We start from the raw sequence: 26,548 nt of genomic DNA, 5'->3' as shown, positions 1-26,548 counted from the left end.
GCCCTTAGTCTTTAGAATCAAGTTATTGTGTTTTATTTTGTTATTTTCTCTACAAATCTTTAAACTGTGTTCTTTGCTGAACCACTGCTTCACAGTAGTCAAACCAACCATGCTGCAACTATGGAAATACTGTACAGACACCAAAACTGTTCTTATATTAAAAGAGGAGTTAAAAAGAATACACATCTACTAGCAGAAGAGATTTGAAGATCCAGCACATACCTGTATGAGTCAGGCATACAGTCAGATGTGCTCAAATAGGCAAAGTTCCTCAAAGTGGAAGTTAGTTCAGCCATGCCTTTGCATTCAGCAATTCAGCAGTTTGTTTGGCCGCTACTAAGTATCAGAATTTTGCAGGTCTTTAATCCAAGGCACTGATTGCTTCCAAGCACTGTTTTGGGTGCACATTCCATTAACTCAGACCTCTTGGAGCCAGATACTGGCTGGGGTCATCCTGGGGCTAACTGCTTAAAGATATATGACAACATAAACAAGCACAGGCAAATCTGAGCTCCTCTGACTTTCAGGTAGTCAGGATGTGACCTAGCTCCAGTTCAAGGGACCTATATCAGCATTAGCATTACCAGCTCAGACTAACACAGTCTTTAAAAAACAGGGTATATGAGCTTGAAATCAATGTCTGCTAGGTCATCTTGAGTCTGAGCTGGGTTGTGTTTGCCCAGCCCTGGACATAGGACGTATGCTTGCATCTGCCCATTTTGTAGTCTGTAGGCAGTGCAAAACCCTATAGACACACGAGAATGCCCAGGTATTAGGTAACCCATTAGAGAAAATTACCAAGTGAATCCTAATCCTGGACACAAGAACCACCCTAATTTCTAAGCTTTATTTTGGTTTGTGCTTTCCTCCTTCTTTAGCTGGAATCCCTGAATCTGCAGAGGTAGCAGCACTATCTATTTCCCAGGAAGGGCAGAAAGTTGTGGCAGGCTCCTGCTCTTGTCCAGCTATAATTTCTGATCAATCCTTTAACAACTCTAGCAATAATTTTTTTTGGTTTGGGGTTTTAGTCAGAGCAACAAGCTAGAACACCTTGACCGTTGCAGCAAATGTGGAAAAAAAAGGGATGGAAAGTTGGTTGGCTGAAGAGAGTTAGGCAGAAATAAGCCAATTGTGAAAACACTTGGGAGACCCACTCGGGAGCCCTAGTCTACCACCTTTCCTGAAAACATTAAGACTGATAAAAGAAAGGAAACAAAGCAGCATTAACATCAACTCCACCCTCCCCACCAAAACAAATAAAAACCCCCAAATCAAAAACCAACCCCAACCCCAAAGCCTAAACCCTACCACCATTCTGATGTGAGCAGGAGGCTCTAACCCAAACGGTGTCCAGGCCTGGGCCCCAGAACTTGATCATTCATGAAAATCCCTTAACTCATTTTGGCCCAGTCTCAAAAAGCACTCTCACAATCTCCCAGGCCAGCAATCACTATCAATAAGCAGCCTCGGTATGGCCACCCTGTTCTGCAGGTAAGGGATTTTAATGGCATGGAAGTCACCTCTCTGTCAGGGAACACTCCCTGTCCTCTTTTATTTACAGGTACAGCTGTGAATTCAATGACCTAATAATGACTAATGGTGTAATTTTATGCTGGGAAGGGAAACAAAAGGAAATATTGGATGACGAAAAAAGAAAACTCTAAGCCAAAAGCCATGGGAACTGGCTGGAGACTAGCAAATGAAGCTCATAAAATTATTTCTCTATTTAGACTAGAAGGTTTTTGAAGCATGATCTGAGAAATAAATAACAATAATGAATGTTTTAAAGAGAAGCCTTTTTAAAAAGAAATCAAGAAAAACTGTTTAAAAGGCACAGGATTTTCCATGTAAACAGGGATCTGGAGGACTGGTGCAGCAGAACCAGAGGCAGTATAAGGTCACTTCTGAATAGGAATAAAAAAAGGACCTACAGGGTCTCAGTCTGTTGCCTTGATTTAAGACAAAAAGGCTTCTCACCGTAGGGAATATGGTCTGTAGTGTACTGTGTCCAGGGCCCTGTCTCCATATCTCATGTACTACTGAGCACTTCTTCTTCTCTGAGGTGAATTCTGTAGGACATCTCTGCTACCCAAAAATCAAGAAAATATGCTGTTCCAAACAAGTGGAATTAACCTGTGTTCTTTAAGGTGCTAAATAAGAAAATAAACAAAACAGTAAACAATTGTGAATGAAAGCTTTATGAGTGATGAACAGAACTGGTGATTATCTGGTATATTGCCTCTGTGTTTCACACAGCACTATACATTATTCAGTCGCCTTCTGAGAAAAAGCGTGTCTCCAGTCACCAGCGTCTCTCCCTTGCTTTACTCTCTTCTTTAAAATAAATGCTATTGATCAGCAGCACTCTTTTGTGAAATTGGCAGAAAGGTATGACCCTATTAAAGCTCTGTTATTAAGGTTGAATATGACTGGAAAGGAGAATTGATTCTTCCTAGATTTATATCCCTTAGCTTTTTATTGTAATCCCCTATTTGTAACATTTTATTACACAACTTCAGAGGCTAATTTTTCCTCTTTTTAGTTCATTCTGTGCATTTTGCTTCTGGCATCCTGAAAGAGAGACTACTATTTTTCCTATTTTCATTATAAACATTATTTTGTACATATGAATTTTGGGCCAACTAAGTCTTGCAATTACTTTTTCCTTGAGGAACCTGAGTCAGCCATGTCCAGATTGTTTTGTTAGCTATGTTTAAAATTACTGCAGAACACATAAGTTTGTGAATGCATGTGTCTTGATATCAGTATATAAATCTTCAGTCAGATTAGATTTCTTTGGCTTTGAAAACTGGCTGTCTCTGCTTAAAAAAGATTTGGAAAAAAAAAAAAGTTAGAAGGAGAATGTTTTGAAAAAAAAAATTTCTAAACAAATGCCCCTATTAAAGGGAACAGTCTGAAATAAATAACGTCTGACTGCCCAGTCTGCCAGCATTCTCTAGCAGTTGTCGGTTTAGAGCCCAAACAACACGGTTCAGTGCAGGAGGAAAGAGACAGTTCTGAATCTGAAGCCAGCTATTCAAGTAGCTCTGCTCTCTCCAGTGCCACACATGCCTTAAGATATATCAGCTGGCCTACACATTTAAAGTTTCGTTTTATAAAGGGGATTTATAAAATAACAGTTTGGAAAGAGTTGATTACAAAGTTTCTGTTGCTTTTAATGAGAATAAAGGTAGGACTAAATTATATCAGGCCAGTCGGATCATTTAGAATAGATCTATATAGTAACCATTCACATATATTTGGATGTTTCTCTAGCACCGCAGAAGTGATTTTCTAATGTTGTCTGTGTTTCTTGCATTGTCTTCAGCTCTGTTTGAACCCTGAGGGCTCAGCATCGGGTCTGAACAAATATTTTACAATGTCTATTTTCTAAAACAAACGTATCTTCGGGTTGCCTAAAGTTACTATTGAATCCATGTTGAGTTAGAAGAAAGAATAGTGTTTGGAAATGCGAAAACAAGCCAATTCAGGCTAGAATCATGAGCAGATGGGGCATGATTTGTGAAAGATAAGGAAAGTGTTGCTTGCTTCTGAACATCTCTGAAGGATTTCTTAACCGATGAGTGGAAGATTATCATTGTGGCAAAAGAAATAATGAATTTCTAAGGTTTGATGTGGTCATGCATACCTAGAACCTTCCTCATTTCTCCTGTTTGGAAAAAAAAAAAATCTAGAAAAATATCTAAAAAGAAAAGTTGATGGCCCATAATGTTTTGTTTCACTTCTTAGTTCACCCATGAAACTAAACCACCTTTAAAAGTCAACAGAAAACTAAATAAACAAAACCCACGGGCACCTTTAAATAGAATGAAATCTAAACATTTCTCACAATGTGATTTCCTGAATATGTGATTTGAACTATGCATATATGCATTGCTGAACTGGAGTCTATTTGAAGCACTTTTGATTAAAAAAAAAATTACTGCAAACACTTTATTTCAAAAGTGAGATACTTAATAACTGTGGGGGTTTGGGGTTGTTTTTGTTTTGTTTTGTTTTTTAAATGATTCTGTCTAAAGTCTAAAGATCAATTATAAAACAGTTTATCAAAAGGATGTTAAGTACACCATGCACAATGATGTGGAGATCCTTTCCAGTGCAACTTTTGAGTTTCTGAATCTGTGCTATTTCTCTTTCTAACACTGTTTTGCTTCTTTGGTATTGTTATTTTGCATCAGAATGCAATCAGATTCTTAGTCCTTTCCTCTTAATTTCATCAAAATGCTAATGAGCTGGGCTTGTTCACCTTTCTAAAGAAAATTGAGCTGTTTATTGAGGAACAATCTAATAAGAAGATGATATTTCTCATACTTTTGAAGTTCAATATAATTTCTATAAAAATATGCCAAAGCAAACAATGTAGAATCTGCTTTGACTGATATTTTAAAAATAATGAAAAAAAACAACCCCATAATACAAAGCAACATAATAGCATTTAATTTATTTGATGGCTATGATTGAACATGAATGTCAAACTTGAGAAGGTTCAGAGAGATGCCAGAAGAGCAAGCTTGCTTTTTTGCAGGTTTATGTTCCTATGGAGAATTTAATTAATATCCTTTCTCTTGAATCACACAGCTTCTATGATGATTGAATACAAAGGAAAGAAAAAAGCAATTACAAAAAGAGTTGCCCAAAAATGCATGCACACCTGCAGAAATTATTGAACATTTTCAATAAAGGACAAAGAGGTTGCTTTTAGTCCATAATCTTTTGCAGTAATATGATGCTATTCCTTACTGAACTCTGGGTTCATAAAGGTAATTATTATGTTCAGTGGTGTAAATCCTGGTCCTGAGCTGGTACTGTGATCTTCCAGGGCAAGCACAGAAAACTAAGGACTCAGGAAATAAGTTTATTGTGGTGGACACTGGTTACAGGTGACCAGGCAGACTATAGTCGGGCAGAATATCATCTCTAAAACTTGTATCAACTGAACTTACTGGCTAAGGTTCCTTTAAAAATAAAAATAAAAATAAATAAAAATAAAAATAAAAATAAAAAAATATATTGGTAGAGAAGACAGTGAAATAGGGATTAATAATATTGGTTAAAGTTTTAGAACTAGGATTTTTTCCTAGTTGAGATGTTCCATTTGAATAAACAACAAAATATGCATAAGCACATGCATAAGAGGCACCAAGCTCCCAATAATTTCTTTGTCTTTGGCCTAAAGTGTGTTTAATTATTCTATACACAGAAGAACATTTTTTTTTAGCAGAAGAGACTAAAAAAAAAAATAATTGGGTAATCCACTGGGGAAAAAAAGAAGTATTAAAAATTTATTTTAAAAATCCAACAACACAAATCCCCCAGATCTCCTCCCCAAAACACCCAAATGAGCGTACTACCCAGTAGTTGGCAGGCTTAACAGCCTACGCTGCTCTGAAAAAGCAGCATCTGCAGATAGTCAGGACTGACCCCACCACTCATCCCTCAGCTGACTCCTGGGTTGCCTTGTAGGTGTGTCAGCCCTGGAGATGCAGAGTGCCATCGAAGGGGCACGCGTGCCAATAGCCAGCCTTGGGTCTCAGGAAGGAACCCAGCAACCTGCCCTTGAGGCATCCTCACCAGCCTTTTTCAGAGACAGGTCTTAAAAAGTTGATGCTTGCTTATTTTTTTAAAAAAATTATTTTATTTCAAATATTCTCAGAAAATTAATTTCTTTTTAAACATTATTGCAAATAAAACTGGAGGTTCTGTTTGGCACACTCTATGTTTACTTTTAATTTCAGCAATCATTCTATTGTTTTTCAGGTTTGACTCATTGCAGATATACACAGGTGTTCTTTTTTTTTTTTTTTTTTAATTCACCAGCAGACCAAAATCCCAGTTATATGAACATTTCTTTTAAAATAACTGCTCCATATTGTAATTGTTTCTTAATACTTGTCAGCTAATGAAATGATACCTTTCTGTATAAAAACATGAAGATTTATTCCCATTCTGAACAAAATCATTATTTTCTATCTAATATAATAGTGGATGTTCCCATTATCCTTGTAAATGGTTAGTTGTCTTAAAGCTTACTAAGCTCTTGAACGCGGTAACATATTATGGCAATGAGTCCTACCAGTTAAACAAATTTCCACTGTGAAAAACAGATGTCTTGTCATCAGTTGTAAGTCTGTTCCTATCTATTTACTTTAATATCACTTTTAAAAGGGTAAACTAAAGTCTTTGAGTTTGCTGTTTCACTTATTATTCCTAAAGCTTTATATGTGTCTCTACTGAATGTATGACTATCTTTCCAATCTTTCTTTGTGATAAGAAGTAAATCTTTCCTTTACCTCTGCAATTGCTTTTAACAAAAATGATTACTAAAGCAGGTTAGTCATGAGTAAACTTTGGGATGAAACCAGAGAGAAAAGTGCCTTAGGAGCTTTCATAGATCTAAGAATTATCAAGAAAAATCCCTCAGGTAGGGATGAAATGTGTGAATTCACAACTTATTTAGCCAGGATTCAGGTAAGTTGGAAGAGAAGGAGAAATATTGGGACTTCCAATAATTCTTGTACTGTTTGTTAGCCCGTGATGATGCAAGGCCTCTGTGATCCACTTCATAAGAAAGGTAAGAGTTGCTTCATTTTCAAGTGAGTCTGTATTTGTGAGGCATCAGGAAGAGCTTTCAAGAGCAGATGAACCTCTAGACCCACCATGCTGTGTCAAAGTGATTGAAATTAATTTGCTTAGAGCTAAGTGAATTGAGTTCTGACTGCCTGACCTCTTTTGGTTTCACATCCAATGTCAAGCCCCGACAATACTGCTGCTGGTAAGGTTATTTTCTCAATATTCCTCAATAACATGAGTTTCTTCAAAGCACTTGTAAAATGACAGTTTTCATAACCTGACAGGAAAGAATTTGCAACTACAGCAGTATCTGTGATTGCTGGTATTCAATCAGAACTCTCCTTTTTTGGCAGAAGACATTAAAAGGTAACAGCCACAGGGAAGAAAAGAGGTTAGTTCAGTTTTACAGCTAAAGAAGTACTCCCATAAAAAGAAAATGAGGGACTCCATTCCTGTTTTATCCTCACAGATACTCAGTATATTATTAAACAAGCTTCTGTAAATATGCTTATAATAGTAAAATAAACAGTGCCAGAACCCATTTTCTGTCTCTGAATCTAACCGTTTTAGTCCGACTCTGTGCCTATGAATTGTTCGGGAGATTTGACCTGAGGCAGAAACAGTTTAGGATTATTCTGACAGTGGCTAGTCCCTTGCGCTGCTGAATTTGCTAGTACGTGCATACAGCACAGGGATGTTAGTGCAAGCACCCAAAAGCAATTTATTGACATTTATGTGGTACTCCTTCTAGGCTAATTTATCTGTGTAGACATCATGTTGATAGAGCTAGATTGCTACTCTTGGTATAAGCATATTTCCTCTACTTCAGTCCCTCATTAATAAATGGGATAGGAAGGAAGGGGGATAGTACTTCCTTTGTGAATGCTAGTTGTTTAAATCATAAGCCATAGTAGAAATGTTTGTTTCTTTCTTTGCCCCTGAGAGGTGCTAGGATTTAGATCACAGCTGAGTGATTTAAGACAGTCTGGTGCTGATTTTTTAACTCCAGCTGATTTTAAATAAGGGCAATTTAGTATTTTTTAGTTTCACCTTAGAAAAACAACATCTTTTTTCTTTAAATAGAAATCTGCGTAACCTGGATGCAATGAAAAAGCAGCTCATTTCCAAGTTTAAGATGTACCTAACTTACTTAGTTCCTGAGTGCTTCGAAGCCATTCATCATGCTCAGCAGGAAGTAACCAACCTGGAGGAAGTACATAATGCTCTGAACACAGATGAGATTTCAGCTGAACTCAGTCTTCCTGTCATGGAGCTGTGTGACATCAAGATGAGAAAAAATTGCTCACGTTGAGCTGATAAAATAATTAGCTTGGTCACATAATTACTGTTAGGGCTATGTGCTATCCCCACCATCAGGTGCTTTGCCCTGCTCTTAAGCCGCTAAAATGTAATATAGACCAAATGATCCCAGCATGTCATCTGCTTGATGTCCCCACTACAATCACTTTTGAAGACAGATTGAGTGCATTCATGTATTTTCATTCATTATAATTTTGTCTAGTACCTCAACAGAATTAAAGACAAACAACCACACTTTGGCTTCAGAAGAAAAATAACACTGCTATTGTAAGCTGGAAATAGTAATTGTAGCTCAAAAGTATGTTTATTTTCACAATTGTAGTAAAATCACTAACTAGAGTAACAGCAACAACAAGAACCTCAAAATCAGACACTAAGAAAGCTCAAACAAACAAACAATAAGATTTAAGGTCAATGTTAATAGTCTTTGTGTAATGTTGTGTTTCATATGCTGAAATTTCATACTATTTATAGTTCATACTGTGAGAGCTGAAGTAATATATTGCTTTGACAGGCCCGTACTTCAAGTATATTTATGAAGTAGGCTTATATTAATATGAGAAGTCAGATAGAAGTGTCTACATTTCACAACGGATGAAGCCAAGAGGAAAAAGAGGCTAGAAAAAAACTATTCTTTAAGAACACCTCTTGAATCACCAAGGTGATTCTCCCTCTCCCATTTGTTGATAGAACACCACAAGGTTCCCATTGCAGGTTGAATTGCAGCGTATTCACTTCTGTAGAGAGCTTGAAAGTTTTCAGGAACCGAAGTGACCATGCAAAAAACCATGTATCCCGAATAAGCTGACATTTGTAAAGACACTATAATGAAATATAAGGTTTCACTTTTATGCTTAATATCTCAAATTCTCTGAATAATAAGATCCTGCATTTAGTGGCATTTACCTCAACAATTTGCAATACTATACAATTTCTGTTGAATGAGAACCAAGTTCCATTCAATTTCTACAGTAAATTGGCAGATCCACATAGACTCGTGCTTTGCCCTCTCTCTGTTTCTGAGATAAACATCTGTTCTGTAAACTGAATGGTGAAAGGATCCTTCACTGCTTAAGCAATTAGATGCTGTAATATAGCACGCATGAAAGAAATTAGGCAAATCAAGATCTTGCTTTTTCATCTGTGGCTCTAAACATCTCTCCAGAACCTGATAAATGGAAAAGATTCCCTTTTAAAGGTATGTCTACATACATTGTGTTAAGGTGAACATTCAACATTCTGGGTACGTTATACAAATTGCATCATTTTAAAATCTAATTTTATAGTATGGGTGGCCAGGCTTCAAAATTATCTGTATTTGTTTATTCACTAAAAAGCAACCAAATATATGAAATGAATGAAAATACTCACTGTTAAATCTGTCAGTTATTAAACCTTGTCTGTGAAAGAGGGTAGGCTGTTGGTCTTGCAACAGGAAACATATTGATAGAAAGTGAAAAACACATTGAGGAAAGCAGAAATCTGTTTTAGGACAACTGTTACATGGTCAAACTGACCTCCAAAGTACAGCGTAACACAATTCTGGCCTCTAATCTTACAACCGAATGATCCTTAATGTGTGATTTATCAAAATGCGCTGACAGCTACCGCTGGACTAGCTGTAAGTCCCAACTGGGCTTGAGTCCCAATATGCTGTGTAGTGCACAAAGGGTTTGTACTCTGGTTTACACAATACTTAACTGTAAGAAGGATGTGTTAATAGAGTATGGAAGAACCATTAAGAGGAAAAGACACTTAGCATGGAAATTGGTGTAAACTTCACCATGGACTTTTGCAGAGCAGCCTTGAAAACTACCTCTCATAGCTAAGGTTCCCATCTCTTTCCCTAATGAATATCTCTTTTTGGCTCCTTGCAGCTTTGTCAGATACTAAACATGGGAGGGTATGTCTAAAGGGTGACAGTCCAAGTCACCATTTGAGGTTTTGTGGAAGTATCAGTTAAATTTTAACCATTTCCAAGAAGGTAAATAAGGAAAATACACTGCTGTTAGAAGCAACTGGCTTGAAACTACTGAAGTAGCAGCAATGAGAAACAGCAATATCCCTATTCTTGCTGAAAGAACATAACTTTTGAAACAGGAGAATGACTGCCATTTTGATATAAGGAATGTGAGTTTTGCTGTGCCATGAAAATTTACTCAAACTTAACAAAAGTTATAAACATTTAAAATGCATTATTTTGAAAATACATGACTGACCCATTCTGACCCTGAAACTTCTGAGATGCAATTTAATTTGTTACTAAATGTAATTGAACAAGAAAATTCTGAATTTCAGTTATTTCTATTCGAAGTTAATTATGAAAAGCAAATAATAATGTGCTGCCATTTAGTGAAATGTTGCTGCTTTAATGCTATTCTAGCATAGTTGGTTAGTTCTCCTGTTAGTGGCAATGCTTTTTAAATAGATACATCTATTTACATTTTTCAGAACATCATAATAAATATGTTTATCTTTTAAGTATAACCCAATTCTAATCTTTTTTTTTCTACAAAACTGCGAAATTCACTGCTGATTTCTAAAATTCAAAATGACCACATGATCACAGATAACAAGCATTCAAAATGTATTGTGCATAATTATTAGATTCTATCTCCATTTGTCCTTCTACTTCATGCTGTCTCTGTTGCCCACCAGTGAGTTATACATTTAAGAGGAGGAAAGAAATCTATTGACTGTGGAGCTGAATTCAGTTAATATGCTTCACGCTAGCAGGACAATGCATGTAACACAGCAGGCCTAATATGCTGTCCATCTCTAGCTATGAATATTACCACTAAATGTCTGCAGTCAAGTGGTTTTCATTACACTGAAGTTCTGTGCTGTGGGATTCTCTGCAAAATTTAATGACCAAAGTTATTTATTTGAAAAAGTACTCTTTTACAACGGCATTCTGCTCGAGCACCACAAGCAAGTGAAGTGCATAAAAAATAGACCCACTGAAAAACACGAGAATGAAGCCTGTCATAGTATCTGAAGCAAAGTGTAACCAATGAAACAACCTTCTAAAGGGGCAGCAAAGGAGCAACTTAGTAGCTTTTGTATATAAATTTATATATTCCCTGGGAGTGGGTTCTTCTAATTGATTGCCAAGGCCATGAGAACACTTCAGTACATTATTTTCTGGAAGCAGAAAGCATGGCTGTGGCTTTGAAAGGAGAATTCTGCTGAATGTGCAAGGTTAGCGTTATGTTTAAAGCCAAAAGAGAAATTCAGCAGGGGAACTTCTTTCTTCAAATTGTTGCTACAGTAATCAGAGACCTGTTTTATGGCTGGGTTATCAAAGGTGCTGCACACAAAAAAAACCTCTCTGCTGTATTCAGTACCTTGTTCTCATTATGCTCGTTGCTAGTAGCACTAACCATTCCCCTATTTTTACACTGAGCATTCGCATTGTGAATTCACTATTTGAGAGCGGGGAGGAAAAAAAAAATCCAGCAATTTTTCAGTTGTATGAATCTTTTGGGGTCATTTATTAAGAGATAATGATTTCACTATATCCATATGCACTTGTAATTGTCCTAATTCTCTATAATATTCTTCAAGTGATCATGCCAAATTCCTTTGCTGGTTTAGTAAGAGCCAGCCATAGGAGGATGTATTCTGGTCCTCACTGCAATTTACAATGTACAACAAAGCAGCTGTCCTTTGGGCTTGAGCAGAGCTACTCGGAGAGTAGGTAGTTCAGGCTTATCCAGGGTGTTACAGAATGACTCAGCCTTCTTTAAAACACGTGGGTAAAGCAGCAGAAAAAAGACAACTGTGTTTTCAGAGGACAGTTGATGGAGTGGAGCCATTTTAGAGCATATCATTATATAATGTACTGCTGATATTAATAAATTGCAAGTAAATCAGTACCCAGTTCCCATGCCTGAAAGGGTCAAAAAGAACCACTAGTAGGTGTTTTTGTTTCTGATAGAAAAGGGCTATAGCTGTAACAGTAAATTGAAGTACGCCTGGACTTGTGGCCAACTAAAAAGGTATTTTAACCTCTGAAAGAAAGTGCCAACATTTAAATCACCTGACCTGTCCGAACTCCTGACCCTTGTGTGGAGCTATAAGTAGAAGTGCTGGCTGGCCTAAGCCAAAATCATAGTAAACACCTATAGACAGTCCAGTTCCCGTACTTGTGCCTGTGCCCTGGCATTGCTGAGGCTACCAGTGAGGTTGTAGCCTGTTCCTTCTTAGGACTATCTCTGAAATGGCACACGGAAACCACTGTAAACAGATGTCTGCAGGAAATTACTTTTAGAGCAAACTTGAAGGTCTCCATGGAAGGAAAGAATACACTTGGAAGAAAGTAGTTTACTCAAAAAAACTCCTCTGAAAATATACACACCAATGTCAAGTGTGTTCTGACTTAAGTGTGTGTAATCCTGCATTTTTAATTCAGCTGGCAACTGAACCAAAAACATAAAGGAAAATGTCAATAAGTGATTTTAACTAAATCTGAGACTTTGTTATTATGCACAAACTGGAAGCATGTCTAACCATCTCTAAATCCAGCCAATCCAAATGAAAAGCAATATGTGTAAAGATAGGAAGGAAAGACACCTTTAAAGACACTGTTTTGACACGAGAGTTATCTAACATTTGCAAACCATAATCAATGATGATGATGATGATGATAATGATGAAGAAGAAGGAGAAGAAGAAGAAGATAACAATAAAAGAAAACTTCTTAACGTAGAAAGCTTCTCAGTACCTCTGGGACATTCAAGTGGATAAAAGGCCAGCTCCAAGAAGAAATAATTACGACACATTCAAGAAAAAAAAAAGATCTGACTGTCTTCTGGTTTGTGGCATGTAACAGTAAAAGGATGACCAAGAAAATTATATTTCTTTTACTCCTCATTTGGATGGCATGACTTATGAAAAACATAGCATTTTACAAAACCACTTGCATTTTGGCAATCTAAGGATGGTGCCCCTAATGGTACCAGCACAGGGAACAATATAATTAAAAAATGTTTACTTCCTGTGGTCATTGTTCCTACAGTTATGTGAGCTGCATGAATCCTGAGGTCAAATTTAAATGGAGAGTTTAGAGACAAATCTCCTGACCTAAAACATGAATTCAAACTGTTTTGGGATTATATATCTACCTGAAGTCATGGCTAACTGGGGAGGTCCCAATGGACTGGAGGGTAGCAAATGTAGCACCCATCTACAAAAAAGGCAGAAAGGAGGATCCAGGAAACTATAGGCCTGTCACTCTGACCTCGGTAGCAGGGAAGGTCATGGAGCAGATCATCTTGAGTGCCATTACAAGTCGTATAATGGACAACCAGGAGATCAGGCCTAGTCAGTATGGGTTTATGAAAGGCAGGTCCTGCCTGAAGAACCTGGTCTCCTTCTATGACAAGATGACCCAATTATTGCATGAGGGAAAGGCTGTGGACATTGTCTACCTAGACTTTTGAAAAGCATTTGACACTGTCCCCCATAGAATTCTCATGGAAAAACTGGCAGCTCATGGCCTGGATGAGCATACGATCTGCTGGATCAAGCACTGTCTGGATGGACGGTCCCAAAGAGGTGACCCCAAAGACGGTCAATGGAGGTAAATCCAGCTGGTCACAGGTGGTGTCCCTCAGGGCTCAGTGTTGGGACCATTTCTGTTTAACGTCTTTATTGATGACCTTGATAAGAACATAGAATGTATCACCAGCAAGTTTGCAGATGACACGAAGCTAAGCGGGAGTGTTGATCTGCATGAGGATAGGGAGGCTCTACAGAGAGACTTGGATAGATTGGACTGATGGGCCAACGCTAACGGTATGAGCTTCAACAAGGCCAAGTGCCGGGTCCTGCCCTTGGGCCACAACAACCCCATGCGTCACTACAGGCTTGGGGAAGTGTGGCTGGAGAGCTGCCTGGCAGAAAAGGACCTGGGTGTTCTAATTGAGTACCTTGAGTATTGTGTCCAGTTCTGGGCACCTCAATATGAGAGAGATATCGAGGTGCTGGAGCGAGTGCAGAGGAGGGCAACGAAGCTGGCAAAGGGCCTGGAGAATAAATCTTACAAGGAGCGATTGAAGGAGCTGGAACTGTTTAGTTTGAGGAAGAGGAGGCTGAGGGGAGACCTCATCACTCTCTACAACTACTTGAAAGGCCATTGTAGAGAGGTTGGTGCTGGTCTCTTCTCACAGGTAATTAGTGATAGAACAAGAGGGAATGGGTTCAAGCTGCAGCAGGGTAGGTTTAGGCTGGACATTAGGAAAAAATTCTTCACAGGAAGACTGGTCAGACACTGGAATAGGCTGCCCAGGGAGGTGGTGGAGTCACCATCCCTGGGTGTGTTTAAGACTCGTTTAGATGTGGTGTTAAGGGATATGGTATAAGGGAGAACTTTGTAGAGTGGAGTTGATGGTTGGACTCGATGATCCCAAGGGTCTTTTCCAACCTAAATGATTCTATGATTCTATGATTCTATTCAAGACCGACAAATGGAGAGACATGTTATCTTTTATTTTTAAGTCATTACAGAAAAAAGTAAAGACCCTGCAAGGAAAAGAAAGAAGGGGACAAAGTAGGCTGATGTTTGTGAACGGTTTAATAGTGAGTTACATTAAATGCTGAGAACATACTCATAGAACTGTTAAATGAAAATCAAGATTATTGCTAGCTGTGATTTTAACTCTAGCAGCTGAATTACACTGTATGATTATTAACTAGTACAAGACATAAATCTGGCAGCTGCTACTCAATTTTACCTGACAGCTTTCAGTATCAAATAACATTCTTTTCCACATTATTTTTCATATCAGCAGAAAAAAAAATTGCTGTTAGCAAATAACAGAAGAGGATTAGAAAAGCACTTTGTTTTCCAGTTCTTCAATTCAGTCTGCACCACAAAAGAGAAACTGAAAAGAAGGAAAAGGAAAACTAGGCATGGTTATTTCAATGCCTGTAAGAAATTATTTAGATGAAGATAAAATTCATCAATTTATGGATAGACATTTTTACATCCCAAAGTTGCTATTACACAGAAGGAAAAGCAACCCCTACAATAATTAAAGTGGTAGTATCTTTCCTTCATAAATTAAGAATTGTTTATGTTACATATAATTCACAAAGTTAAACTCAGCCTCACACTAAAGCATTCAGTATGAATTCAATGCTCTACTGTGAGGCTCAGCTTAACTTTGCAGGATATGGTGAGGTAATCGCAGACCACTAATTAATAATTTTATGATCATCTTTTTTCCCTATATGTGAAGGCTTTTACAAAATTAGGTGGTTTTTTCCTCCCTTTTTTAGTGGTAGAAATGAATATTTAAATAGTCGTTTCCAGCTACAGTTTTGTGCCCTTGTGGGACAAAACATTTCTAATTAGGTTTATATAGCCCTTAGCCAAATTAGTAGTCTTTTCACTGTTTTCTATGCAAAAATGTAGGCCAGTCAGCATTCCACAAACTTCTGTCTCAACTAAAGCACACTCCATTCCACTTCTGATAGCAGTGCATGTGCTCCATTAACTGTGTGCTTGCTTGCTCAAGCGATTCTGTATTAAGTAGGAGAACTATTACATAAAATAGCAGACGATATTGTTAAAGGAAGCTGCTAATTCTAGAAAAGCACTGAGACAAATTTGAAAAAATTGCATCTTGTATAGCTGTTGGTAGGTTCCTAAGATAGAATCCTAGGATCTTATTAGACCACTTCTGATTCTACTCAGAACAGTTTGGAAAGGGCAGTTACTTCATACAGTCTTATACTACGTTAAGGTTAAGGTAGTTCCAATATTTTCATAGAATTAAGTGAAAAAAAGTGAGTAAAAGCTGGCATGTAATCAGTGTGCAGTGGAAAAGGCACAACTTCATTTGCTATCAGTGGCCAAACTATCCTTATCCAGACATCGTACAAAGAACTGTTAAAATGAACAGGAGAAAAAAAAGCTTTCATTAGGGCATATCGCTAGGGCAGGGAAGGGAATCACAGGTCCGTAGATCCTCCTCTGAACGTAGGTGGATGTTGCTCCTGCTCCCTGCCTGGACACAGTACTAAGTCATTCAAATGGTGCATGTAAACCAGCTCTTGGCAGTGGACAGTTTTGTTCCTCCTGATGCTGATTTTTCCAACATAGTAGCCATTACTAATCCTTCCTGCTTTTTGAAATTGGCCATGCTATCCATAAAAACCATCTCCTTCCTGTACCATTACTCTCCCAAGCTTCAGCTTCTGCATCAGCTTAACCACCCTCATAGTGTCCATTATAACTCATGGATAATTTCCTCATCTTCATTCACAGCATTCCCTGCTAGCTCCCACACTATACTCACCTCCAATGCCACGCACAAAACATCCTCTACTGTGAACAGACTTGATGCTCACTGCCAGGGCAGCTGCATGCTCACTATCACAGCTCTGCCAGCATTTTGGAGCCAGCATGCACCAGCATTCTCACAGGCTGGCACACTACTGTGGTGTCTCATTAATGGTGGGTCCATGGCAGATACAGAATGGAAAGTTCAAGAGAGTGCATCAGGACAGTGTGAGATAATACGTAACAGGGAAAGTCTCTTCCTGATTCATAGTAATTAGAAGAGAGTGAAAATGAAAACTTCCCTAAAACCTTTCTTTTACAAAGACATACTAAAATCGCTTTGGGTATTCAGGTTAGCTATGCAAATGTCAGTGGTTGACTGGATCCTGCATGGGTAAGTTTTAGCCTCGGCAACATACTCTGGGTGGGTAAATTCCAGAAAGCTAAGTATGCGTTGTGTAAAAACAGAAATTTGTCCATTTATGAGGTTTGAATTTACTAAATATGAGAATCCTTGTGTGTCTCTGCTATTGCAGAATGAAGTAGACAGACTAGAAATTCCTTATTTGTATAAGACATTCATCTTAATAACTACAGAGAAAACAGAGAAGCAGGTAGAATATGTGTAGCTAGGGATGATAAATACAGAAACACAAACTTACTCTTATATGCATATTTTTTCATTACAGAGCAGTAGTGGGACCATAGGAAAAATTAAAACAAACAAACCACTGAACACCTGACCTGTAGTGCATCACTCAAAGTCTGACAAAGTGAATCTTTAAGTCATGGGGCTGTCTCTACAAGTCCTTATCATCGAATATTGGGAGCCAAGAATAGATTTAAACTCATTTATTAACACATAATTTACCCAGATTGTCAAATTCCAGAGCTAAGAAAGCCTGTCTAGATAAGAAACGGGTTGCCACTGTGACTATACCAACAAAGCCTCTAAATGGGGAGAGCTTATAGCAGGATAACAGCTTGTGAAACAGCAGTTTATACTGCTTTCCTAAGTGAAAGGTCCTATATCAAAAACTAGGTATTGGGTGGGTTTTTTTTTTTCAATATTACCACCTTTGCATGTCTTTGATGTTTTAGCTATTGTTTGAATGGAATAGATACACTGTATAAATGTATAGGTAATTAATAATAGATAGTTCTAGCATTATCGACATATTAAAGCTACACAAGTATTTAAGTGCATGCTAGTTGAAACCTTCCAGCTTAGTAATTGACAGCAAGAAGAATGATAATGAGCTCTTAGAAACCCAAATCTCAGACTATACAAGGCTGTGAAAATCATCATTAATATTCTGATTTATACCTGAAAGCACATTCAAAGACAGAAAAGAAATTTAGTACAGGTGTCATCATGACTGAAAAAGATTTTTGTTTTGCATCCAATTAGAGTCAAGCAATTTAGCAGAGATGATGATCTTACCTTATTCAAGAATATTGAACAAGAGATATGTTTAAAATTAAAACTGTCTAGTTGTGAAGACCTTGGCAAGTAACGACCTCTCTTTCATGAAAGACCCTTGCAATATTTTTACTACGGCTACCCAGCAGTATTTCTATGTCTTCTGTTTTTCAGACCCGAAGAGCTACTTCCGAATTCTTCCCAGAAGCCACAGGAGAAGGAGTATCCCACCAGACTTTGTTTCAGTGTGTAGTGGCTATTATTATGAAATGTTTATACCACATTGCGCCACAATGTTTAAATCAAGGTAAGTATCCTAATATTTTAAGGCACTACATAAAAAAAGCCATTTCTAGCCCAGAAAATTCATTTGATGTTGACTGTTGTTGGTGCCCTACTCCAGATAAGATAACCCTAGACCAACAATGAAATGGCAGTGGATAGAAACTAACAATAACTTCTTATTTATTTTCTGTCGTAGATTAGCTTAATCTTATTAGACTAGTACACCATAGCATCCTGACAAAATGTATCTGAAATGCAGCATACTTGTGTTTGCAGTGCATGAAATGGAATAAAGTGGAAGAAATAAGAGATAAAATGATAATGCTATTTATTTTTCCTGATGTCACTTTATCTAAACAAAAGCTGGGAGCTCCCTCATGTTTTAAGTTTGCAGTAAATTATTTTCCCAGATGTTTTCAGTGGCTGAATCTCCATCATTTTTTATTTGTAGATTGAAAATCTCTCAGATGAGCTGTCACCTTCTATTATTAATTAAAATATGAAGAAGAGCTCTGTCGGAAGTACTTTTCCCCCTGACCTTGACAACAAATGCAGGTTAAGTTTCCATACTGAGATTTGATTCCTTTGACTGGATACTAGGGCTGGTAAGATCTAAACTAAACTAAAATCAATATGCATATGGCCTCATTACTCTGCCCTAGGTTTGCTCTTACATCTTCTTAGAACTTTTGGGAAAGAACTATATTGCCTTTGAAACGTCTTTCTCCACTCCGTATGCACTAGCTAGGAAAACTCTGGAAATGACAGCAGCAGAGACCTTATAAGCTGCCACCTGTATCTGCAATCAAGCTGTCCCTAATAACTTCAAGAATGAGCTGAAAACTGCCTCCGTGGGGCCTGAAAACTGTGTTGCCAGTCATCTTTCCCAATTTAATGCTGAGAGTCATCCAACTTTCTAATGTGGTAGGGGCACAATAGCATTACCTTGTCATTAAGATCCACACAAATTTAGGTCTATAGATATTTGCAGTCAGTTATAGTTTAACAAAAAATAATCTGATTGACTTTTGCAATGCATGTTATCTCAGTCTATTACAAACAACAAAGCTCCCTCCTCCCCAAACAGAGCCTAAGCAGCAGAGTTGTGTCAATGAATAAGACCATGAAATAAATACATCATTCTACTAATATGTAAAACAAAGTTGTTGATTTTTCTCTTCAAACAAAACCTGGTTTTGATTGAGAAATTCAAACGACAAAATCTCTTTAAGTCCCCATGAAATTGTGCCCAAATTTGCAAATGATTGAGTTTGCACAGAATCCTCCTTAGATCTCTGCTTAATTCCTAAGAGGTTTTGTCCATCTTTAGCACAGAGATTGCCTTCCCCTGTAAGCAAATACCTGTGAAATCCATTAAGTGTGTATCTATCTCATCCATCTGGCATACTGAATTTCACAAAGGATGACAACTCCCACTAGTTATTTCATATTACTTGATATGATCCACAGAGTGGATCTAAATTTTCCACCTTTGAAAGACTTTATAAAAAGAAAGAAGGGCCTTCTAGTTAAAGAAGTTATTTGGTGACCCAGACAGCAGAGTGCCTGCATGGGAATATAATTCTCTGATTGTAGTTAAGTCACTGAAACTCAGTTTTTCAGGGGAGAGTACCAACTACATGTTTCTCATTTTCTAGGTGTCTAACTTCAGACTGTAGGGTCTGATTTATAGAAGTGCAAAGGCAGTCAATAGAGATTGTGCTTTGAATGTATAAAATGCAATATAAACACTCTGCAAAATCAGATCCTGCATTTCTTAAACTGGTAACCTAGAATTTCTAGATACTCTTGAATTTAATCAATCAAGAGCAGCAAACCTCACTTAGTGTAATGGGGATAATACTCTGCTCATCTTACAAAATCTTGTGGAAATAAATTCACACCTTTACGTGGAACAGACAGATGTGATTGTGGGGGGAAATAGAAGTGATGGGACAAAATGAGTAATATCTTAAGAAAAGTAGTTAAACATAAGTCTACAGATCACAAAATGAGAAAAGGTTATAATATAAACTATATTCAGTCAGACTTAGGAAAAGTAGTTCAGGAACATATAATAAATGTTATAACACAACTGGATTAATAATTTAATTTTTACTTTTCCTTTTTAAGTTATAAGTGCTTACTTAGAGCTTTAACATGGTTCTAATTTTTCCTTTCACCATTGTTTTATAAATGCTTTTTTTTTTTTTGAAAGTGTCCAAGTAATATTGTGAATCACATTGAATTAAAAAGTTTTCTGTGTGGCTGGTATTAAAGACCAAGTTCAGAATACCTTCTTCAGATACCTTACCCAATATGTAAGGCATGCACTTCTATTCATGGGGGGAATAAGGTAGCTCTGAGGGGGAGGGATATACTTCTGCACAACGGTGAAGAAATGCAACAAGACATTTCTATAATGCTATTTTTAGAATGTGAATTACAGTAATTTTGGTGCAATTAATTCCCATACATCACAGCAGAAACTTGCTAACTGCACAAATCAGAAAAAAAAAAAGAAAAAAGTTTCCCTCCTTTTACACTGGAAGATCCTTAGTTCAAGGATTTTCAGTTGCCTTGTGGCTCCTGGTGTTTGTTGTATTGTTCCTAGGAAAATGTGGGGTTTACATTTGTAGCCTCTAGGCAGCACAGAATACAAAATAAAATAAAATCAAGTAAAACAGGATAAAATCCCTCTGTAGCATTGTATCAGCTAGATACATTACACTGTAATGAGCTCACCTTCCTCTGAATTAATGGGTATTTACTACCAACATTTTAAAAAAGGAACTCACAAACTTGCACATTTAAAGTTTTGCAAGATTTGTACTATTTCTTTCCTTCAACAAATGAACCAATTTAAAGAGCTCCATTTATAAATATAAATGATGAGGACAGCTATACAAAAAGCTTATCTGAAAAAAACTGTACAAGTAGATGCCAATTTTATTCACAGAGAATAACATTTCAGATCACAAAGAGAGACAAGTTTCCTAGTGAAAACAATTGTATTTATGAAATCAGCTATTTTTTTAACAAAAACAAGATAAAAATCCAATTCTCCACAATTTTTAAAAAATGATATTTGTTTTTCATATGGCAGTATTGAATATCAGTCTTAGCTGCCTCTTCTGAAAGTTGGACTCCTCTATTTCTTCAAAGAAAAAAAAATACGGCTGCTGCCCATGGTGTAAACATGCTCAGTGTGCCCTTGAGGGCCCAGTCCAACTCAGCTGAAGACAATGTCTGTCTCCTGATGGACTTCAGTGTACAGTTGAATCAGACCTTAAGGGAAAGGCTAACTAAAAAATGAGTTGTATCGAACTTTAAAAGAAAAAGCTTATCTCAGCCACGGTTCAAATCACGTCAGCTTTAATAGCAGCTGAAACTGCCCTCAGCACCTGGCCATCCTGTGAACCTTACCAGCAAAGTGGTGTTTAGTGCAACACGAATAGGGAGCATGCAAAAAAGACAGAAATTGCAACAAAATTTAGTGCAAAAAGTAAATAGATTTAAATAGATTCTTTTACATGCAAGAACATTGCTTTTTCTAACCAAAGAGTAGAAATCCTTATGATTTTCAATGCTTTGTGCATGCTCCTGAAAAATATTACAGAGAGTGATAAAAAGTCAGACACAGAACTGAAGAAATCAACATGCACATTTCAGAGCATGCAGACAAAGAAATTTCCCAATTTAATGTGATTTTTAATAGAAAACCTTTAATATAGCTGCTAAAGTAAAAGAATATCTGCATGGGGTACTGAAGACTGAATTCATTAGTTCAATTAAAGCAACTAGCTCTACACAGCTCCACTCAAAGATCTGGAAGGAGACAGCTCTGCTTGAACATTTCATTTTAATTGTGATAATAATGGCATTCTCCTCATGAAAGTCTTTAAAGGGAGAACACAAAACAATAAAAGATATTCTTCTTTTAATCAGATGCAAAGAAGAGAGAAAAATAGTCTTAAATGTAAGAGAAGAAAATAATTAACAATAAAATATAATGATAGTATTGTTATGCTGACACCATGAATGCACCTTGGTACTGGAATTCATCAGAAATTTATGCTATTTTCTTTTTATAGGTGTCTGTGGAATGAGGTAGATTCAGGTTATAGGAACAAGAGGAGATTTGTTTTATGTTTTGGTTTTTTGGGGGTTTTTTTTTGGTTTTTTAATTTATGAAAGGCTAAACAACTAGCATATTTCTTTTACTAATCAGTGGGGGGAAAATAGTGCTGTTTTTCCCTAAAGCAACTTTTGATAGCTCTGGTTGAATTAATCAACAATAATTCATGGAATAGTACCTGTTAAGCCAGATTTACAGATGTTTTATCATAGGAAAGCAATGCAAACCAGATGGGTGGGTCTGACTCATGACTTCTAATGAAGTTGACAGCAAATGGAACCAGCCATTTAGTCATGATTGAAAAGGTAATCCTTTCATTATGCTTCAATTTTTACCTTTTCTTGAACATACATAAAATCTTTTCAAACTTTCAGAGGAAGTTCAGAAAACTTTGCTTTTCTGTTGCAACTGTGAGGAACAGGTATCATATTGTTCCAGGATCCACGCCCTGAATGAATGGCTCAGGTATGGTCTCCGAGAGGAAAGTTTTACCTTTTGGTGCAGAATTTTGCTAGAATTAATCCCTTGGGCTCTAATTCCCACCATTTAATATCACCTAAGATGTGGTTCTCTTTACTGATTCACATTAAGTAAACACAATTTTATAACACTAAAGCAGGTTCAGCTAAAAAGTAATAAATGAACCTCCCCCAAGGAAGAGACACTGTTCCAATAAAAGACACTGAGCAATGTATCCGATAGTGCTCTGTGCGTGTTAGAAGATAACAGTGCTCCAAAGACTGAAATTCAGCCCTCTGCGAGTTGGTGTTCCACTTAAAGGTCTCTAAATTGCCAGCAATTTTGCAATGGTAATTTTCTCCCTAAAAGGCATATTTCAGTATGGATACTACAGAGGGCTCTTATGTGCTGCAGGGCGCTGGGGCAGCTGAGGTTGGAAAAGGCTCCCTCTGGTCTCACAGATGTCAGTAAACTCTCCCTGAATCACAGTAGCTTCAGGGATAAACAACAGAGAGTTCAGCTCGTCCTGCTATTCTGAATTGGCCTGCTACGAGTTTGCCAACTTCAGATATGAGTGAGCGGCAGAGATTACAATGACTGCATCAGTACTAGTGGAGCGTAGTGCTAGCAGGTGAGACAAGCATTTTCCGTCATCAGTGAGGTTCAGGTAAGGAGGAGAATATTGAGCAATTTTAGTGGTAAATTCTGCTGGGATGCGTTTAAACTGTAGCTCCTGTCCAGTGCAAACCAAAACAAGCAAGCATGCGCGTTAAAAATTCAGTTCAACAAAGTCGTCTTTTTGTCCAGTGTGCAAAAGCGTGACAAAATACTGTCACTGGGCATGTCAAAATCTCTGCTGAGAACTCTGTTCTGCGAATCACTAAGCACTAAGCACATGCGCAGTATCTCAGCTTGTGAGAGACATCTTGCTGACATCTTTAGGTCTATTTCTATGCTTGAAGAGAAATAACTGCTTAATGTTTTACCAGAACAAAATCAATGTACTCCTCATCTTGATGGGGAAATTTTTAAAAGAAAAATGAGTATACATGCAGAAAGTATCAGAATGTAAATAGCTATCTGTGCTGGCCCAGAAAGGGGCAGCAGTATACGCAGTAACCCGGACTGCAGCCCCTGGATCCCACATTGCCTCTGCATTTCACCTTACCTGATCAACTGGTAAAACACAAAGCTAATCCTGGCAGCAAGGACTGGGCCTGAAGACTTTCAATGGCCTAAACAGTAAAGGATGGGTAATGCCATGTACTTTCTGACCTAGTGAATTGCAGTGGTTCAGCTTAATCACTAGAGCTGAGACTTGTTCGGCCCAGCACAGCCACAAGTTTCTTATTTAAGACACTCTTAGCAAGAAATGTTTGATCCAGACAGCACAAGCCTTAAACAGTGTATTAATCTTGACCTATATGTAAATAAAATAAACAAGGGTTTTTTGGCTGCATAATTTACGCCACAGAAAGAAAAATCACCAATTGCTTGAATACCATATACTGGATACAAGTGTCTTTAAAACAAGCAAAAAAAAAAGTGGAATTTTATGAATTATCTAAGCATATATCCCTGTGGACACTGTTCTTAGTTTGCAATTATTGTATAGTATATTTTTATAAGGTTTTAGGTATTTCAAAGCTCCTGGAAAAAAGTCCTTGTCTAGCTCAACAAGCAAGACAAAGATGTTCCTGGATATTCCAGGATTCCAGCCCTCAAGTGAGCAAGAATAGGCCAGGGGTTTACTGTTTGAAGACAACACTTTAGGAAAGCTCCTGGGGCTGGACATAATTGCCAACTCATCAGAATTCAGCACATTACAGAAACTTGCACAAGACTTCCCCTTTCTCTTCCTTCTTCTTCCCACAAAACACAAGTCAGAAAGGGGATGAAAAGTGAACAGGGACAAGGAGCGTTGCTTCATAGCTGCCATGAGGCTTTCTCAGAAGGCAAATCAGTGCCTGCAAACATTTGGCTGTACATATTTGAAATGTAAGTCCCTCTCTCTGCTAGTTGTCAGGTTTTTTTTCTCTTCCTTCACTGATGAAGAAAGAAAGAAGACAAACGGAAGAAAAATCACAATGAGATAAACAGTCATCCCCACAAACACGGCTTTCCTCCTTAAAGACTCTGCCTTTTCAAAGAAAAGGTATGTGAAATTAAGACTGTAAATGCATCAATATTTTAAAATAGTGCAACTGCACGCAGAGAATCTGACTCAGTTTCTGACTTGACACTGGCCTTTTAAGCACACTCAAGGAAACCGTCTGTGTTGTGCATTTTCAAAGAGCAGCAACCTATAAAAAATGCTTTTTCTGCATCCTCTGAGATTTCTCAGTCTTGTCAGTGCACCTGCAAAGGGAAGCAGCCCTCCACTTGAAAAGTAGGTTTGCTTTCACCACCTTCAGAAGTATCCAGCTGGCGAGGGTAAATGTGGCAACGTCTGGCAGGTGGCAGCACATGATGGTAGAATAAAAAATACCACAGCCTAGTGCTTTATTGCAAGGCATTATTATATTAACCACAAAACCATTTATGTCCCATACACAAGGCTCATTGATTTCTGGCTTCCCACTTTTCCACAAGCTTATTTTGCTTAGTGTGCTGCTGAAGTTCCCAGCAAATCATGTGCGTGTGTAACAGCATGACCTCTCTTGATTTGTTTGCCTGCCTAGTAGCCAACTAATAACAGCCTTCCCAATAATAAGGGTGGAAATGCAACACACAGCAACAGACCAACACAGTTTGGACCAGCCTCCCTGGTTTGGACCTCCCTTCATAAGGGAGGCAAATACCCCTATCCTGTGCATCTCTTTCTCCTCTACCTCCAGTAAATCTGCATCTGCAGAAGAATGTGCTTAAATACTTTTAGGTACGAATAGTTCCAAAAAGAGCCCCAAATTCAAAGCAATTTGAAAACTATAAGTGAAGCCAACTAATGTTATACCTTGTGTCTATTTCAGAGGGAAATCAGGACATTAAAGTACAAAATAAGGAAATTAATTTGGGTTCTATTCTTCTGCTTTTCGTCAGTGTTGCGGCCTTAAAATTTGCACAAAATAGTATAAAATAATATAGTGTGTTTGAAAAATGATCCTAGTGTCATTCCCCTCAGTCAGTTAATCACTTACACCAGTCAGTTTCTACACAGTATTTGAAGAAGTTACGAATCCAGATTCCAAACAGCAGTTAAGAATCTGATAGATAATGCCCTTACTCACAGGAATTGCCTTAACCTCCTTTTCAGTAGAGCAGATGACTATAGAAAAAGCAGCACAGAAAGGAGAAATTTAGTGGAGTAATTCTAATGAGGACAGAAGGTGCAGGATCTCCATATTATGGACTGAATTTCCAAATATGTGCCATTTTTAAAAATATCAATAACTGTAAACATTACAATTCCACAAAAAGTAAAACCTATATTTGAAGGCATGATTGGGCTAAAACTGCAAACACCTGCTGGACTGGAGAACACTATGCTTTGATTTAACTTTCTTACCAACACTTGGTCAATTGCTGGCATTTCTAGATGGTAATGAAATTATGCAAATAAAAATTCTTCAAGCACATAGATTTCTATAGGTGAAATTCAGTTGTTGGCAGTAATAATGTCAGTATCTTTTAAAGGCACGCGTTTCCCTCTTCCTGGTAGTATTCTAAGACTATTACAAAATGATCCTGGTTCATATTTCTTTGAGTGTTAGTCTTCATACATGGCCAAAACTGCTGTACCGCCTTCACAAGCACTGCAGAATACGAAGAGGAAACCTGTCCCACAACTGAAATTCTCTGCTGCTCTAGCTTATCATAGCTACGCTGCAGTCAGTGGAGATGAGCAGATTTACACAGGACAGAGACATTACCCTTGTACAGTCCTCCACTGCAGAGAGTTATTTGGAATACACACATGCCCTAGTTCAGTTGTGAATTTGTACAGGGAGGTATTTCCAAATAAGGGTGAAGTAGGAACTTGTACAGAGCTCTCTCTGAATACGTGAATCTCCCACACTAAGCACACTGTCAAAATGAGGTCTGA

This window comes from Larus michahellis, chromosome 3, assembly GCF_964199755.1.
Source record: "Larus michahellis chromosome 3, bLarMic1.1, whole genome shotgun sequence".
Classification (NCBI taxonomy): domain Eukaryota; kingdom Metazoa; phylum Chordata; class Aves; order Charadriiformes; family Laridae; genus Larus; species Larus michahellis.
The sequence above is the reverse complement of the archived record's forward strand: the minus strand, read 5'-3'. Positions refer to the sequence as shown.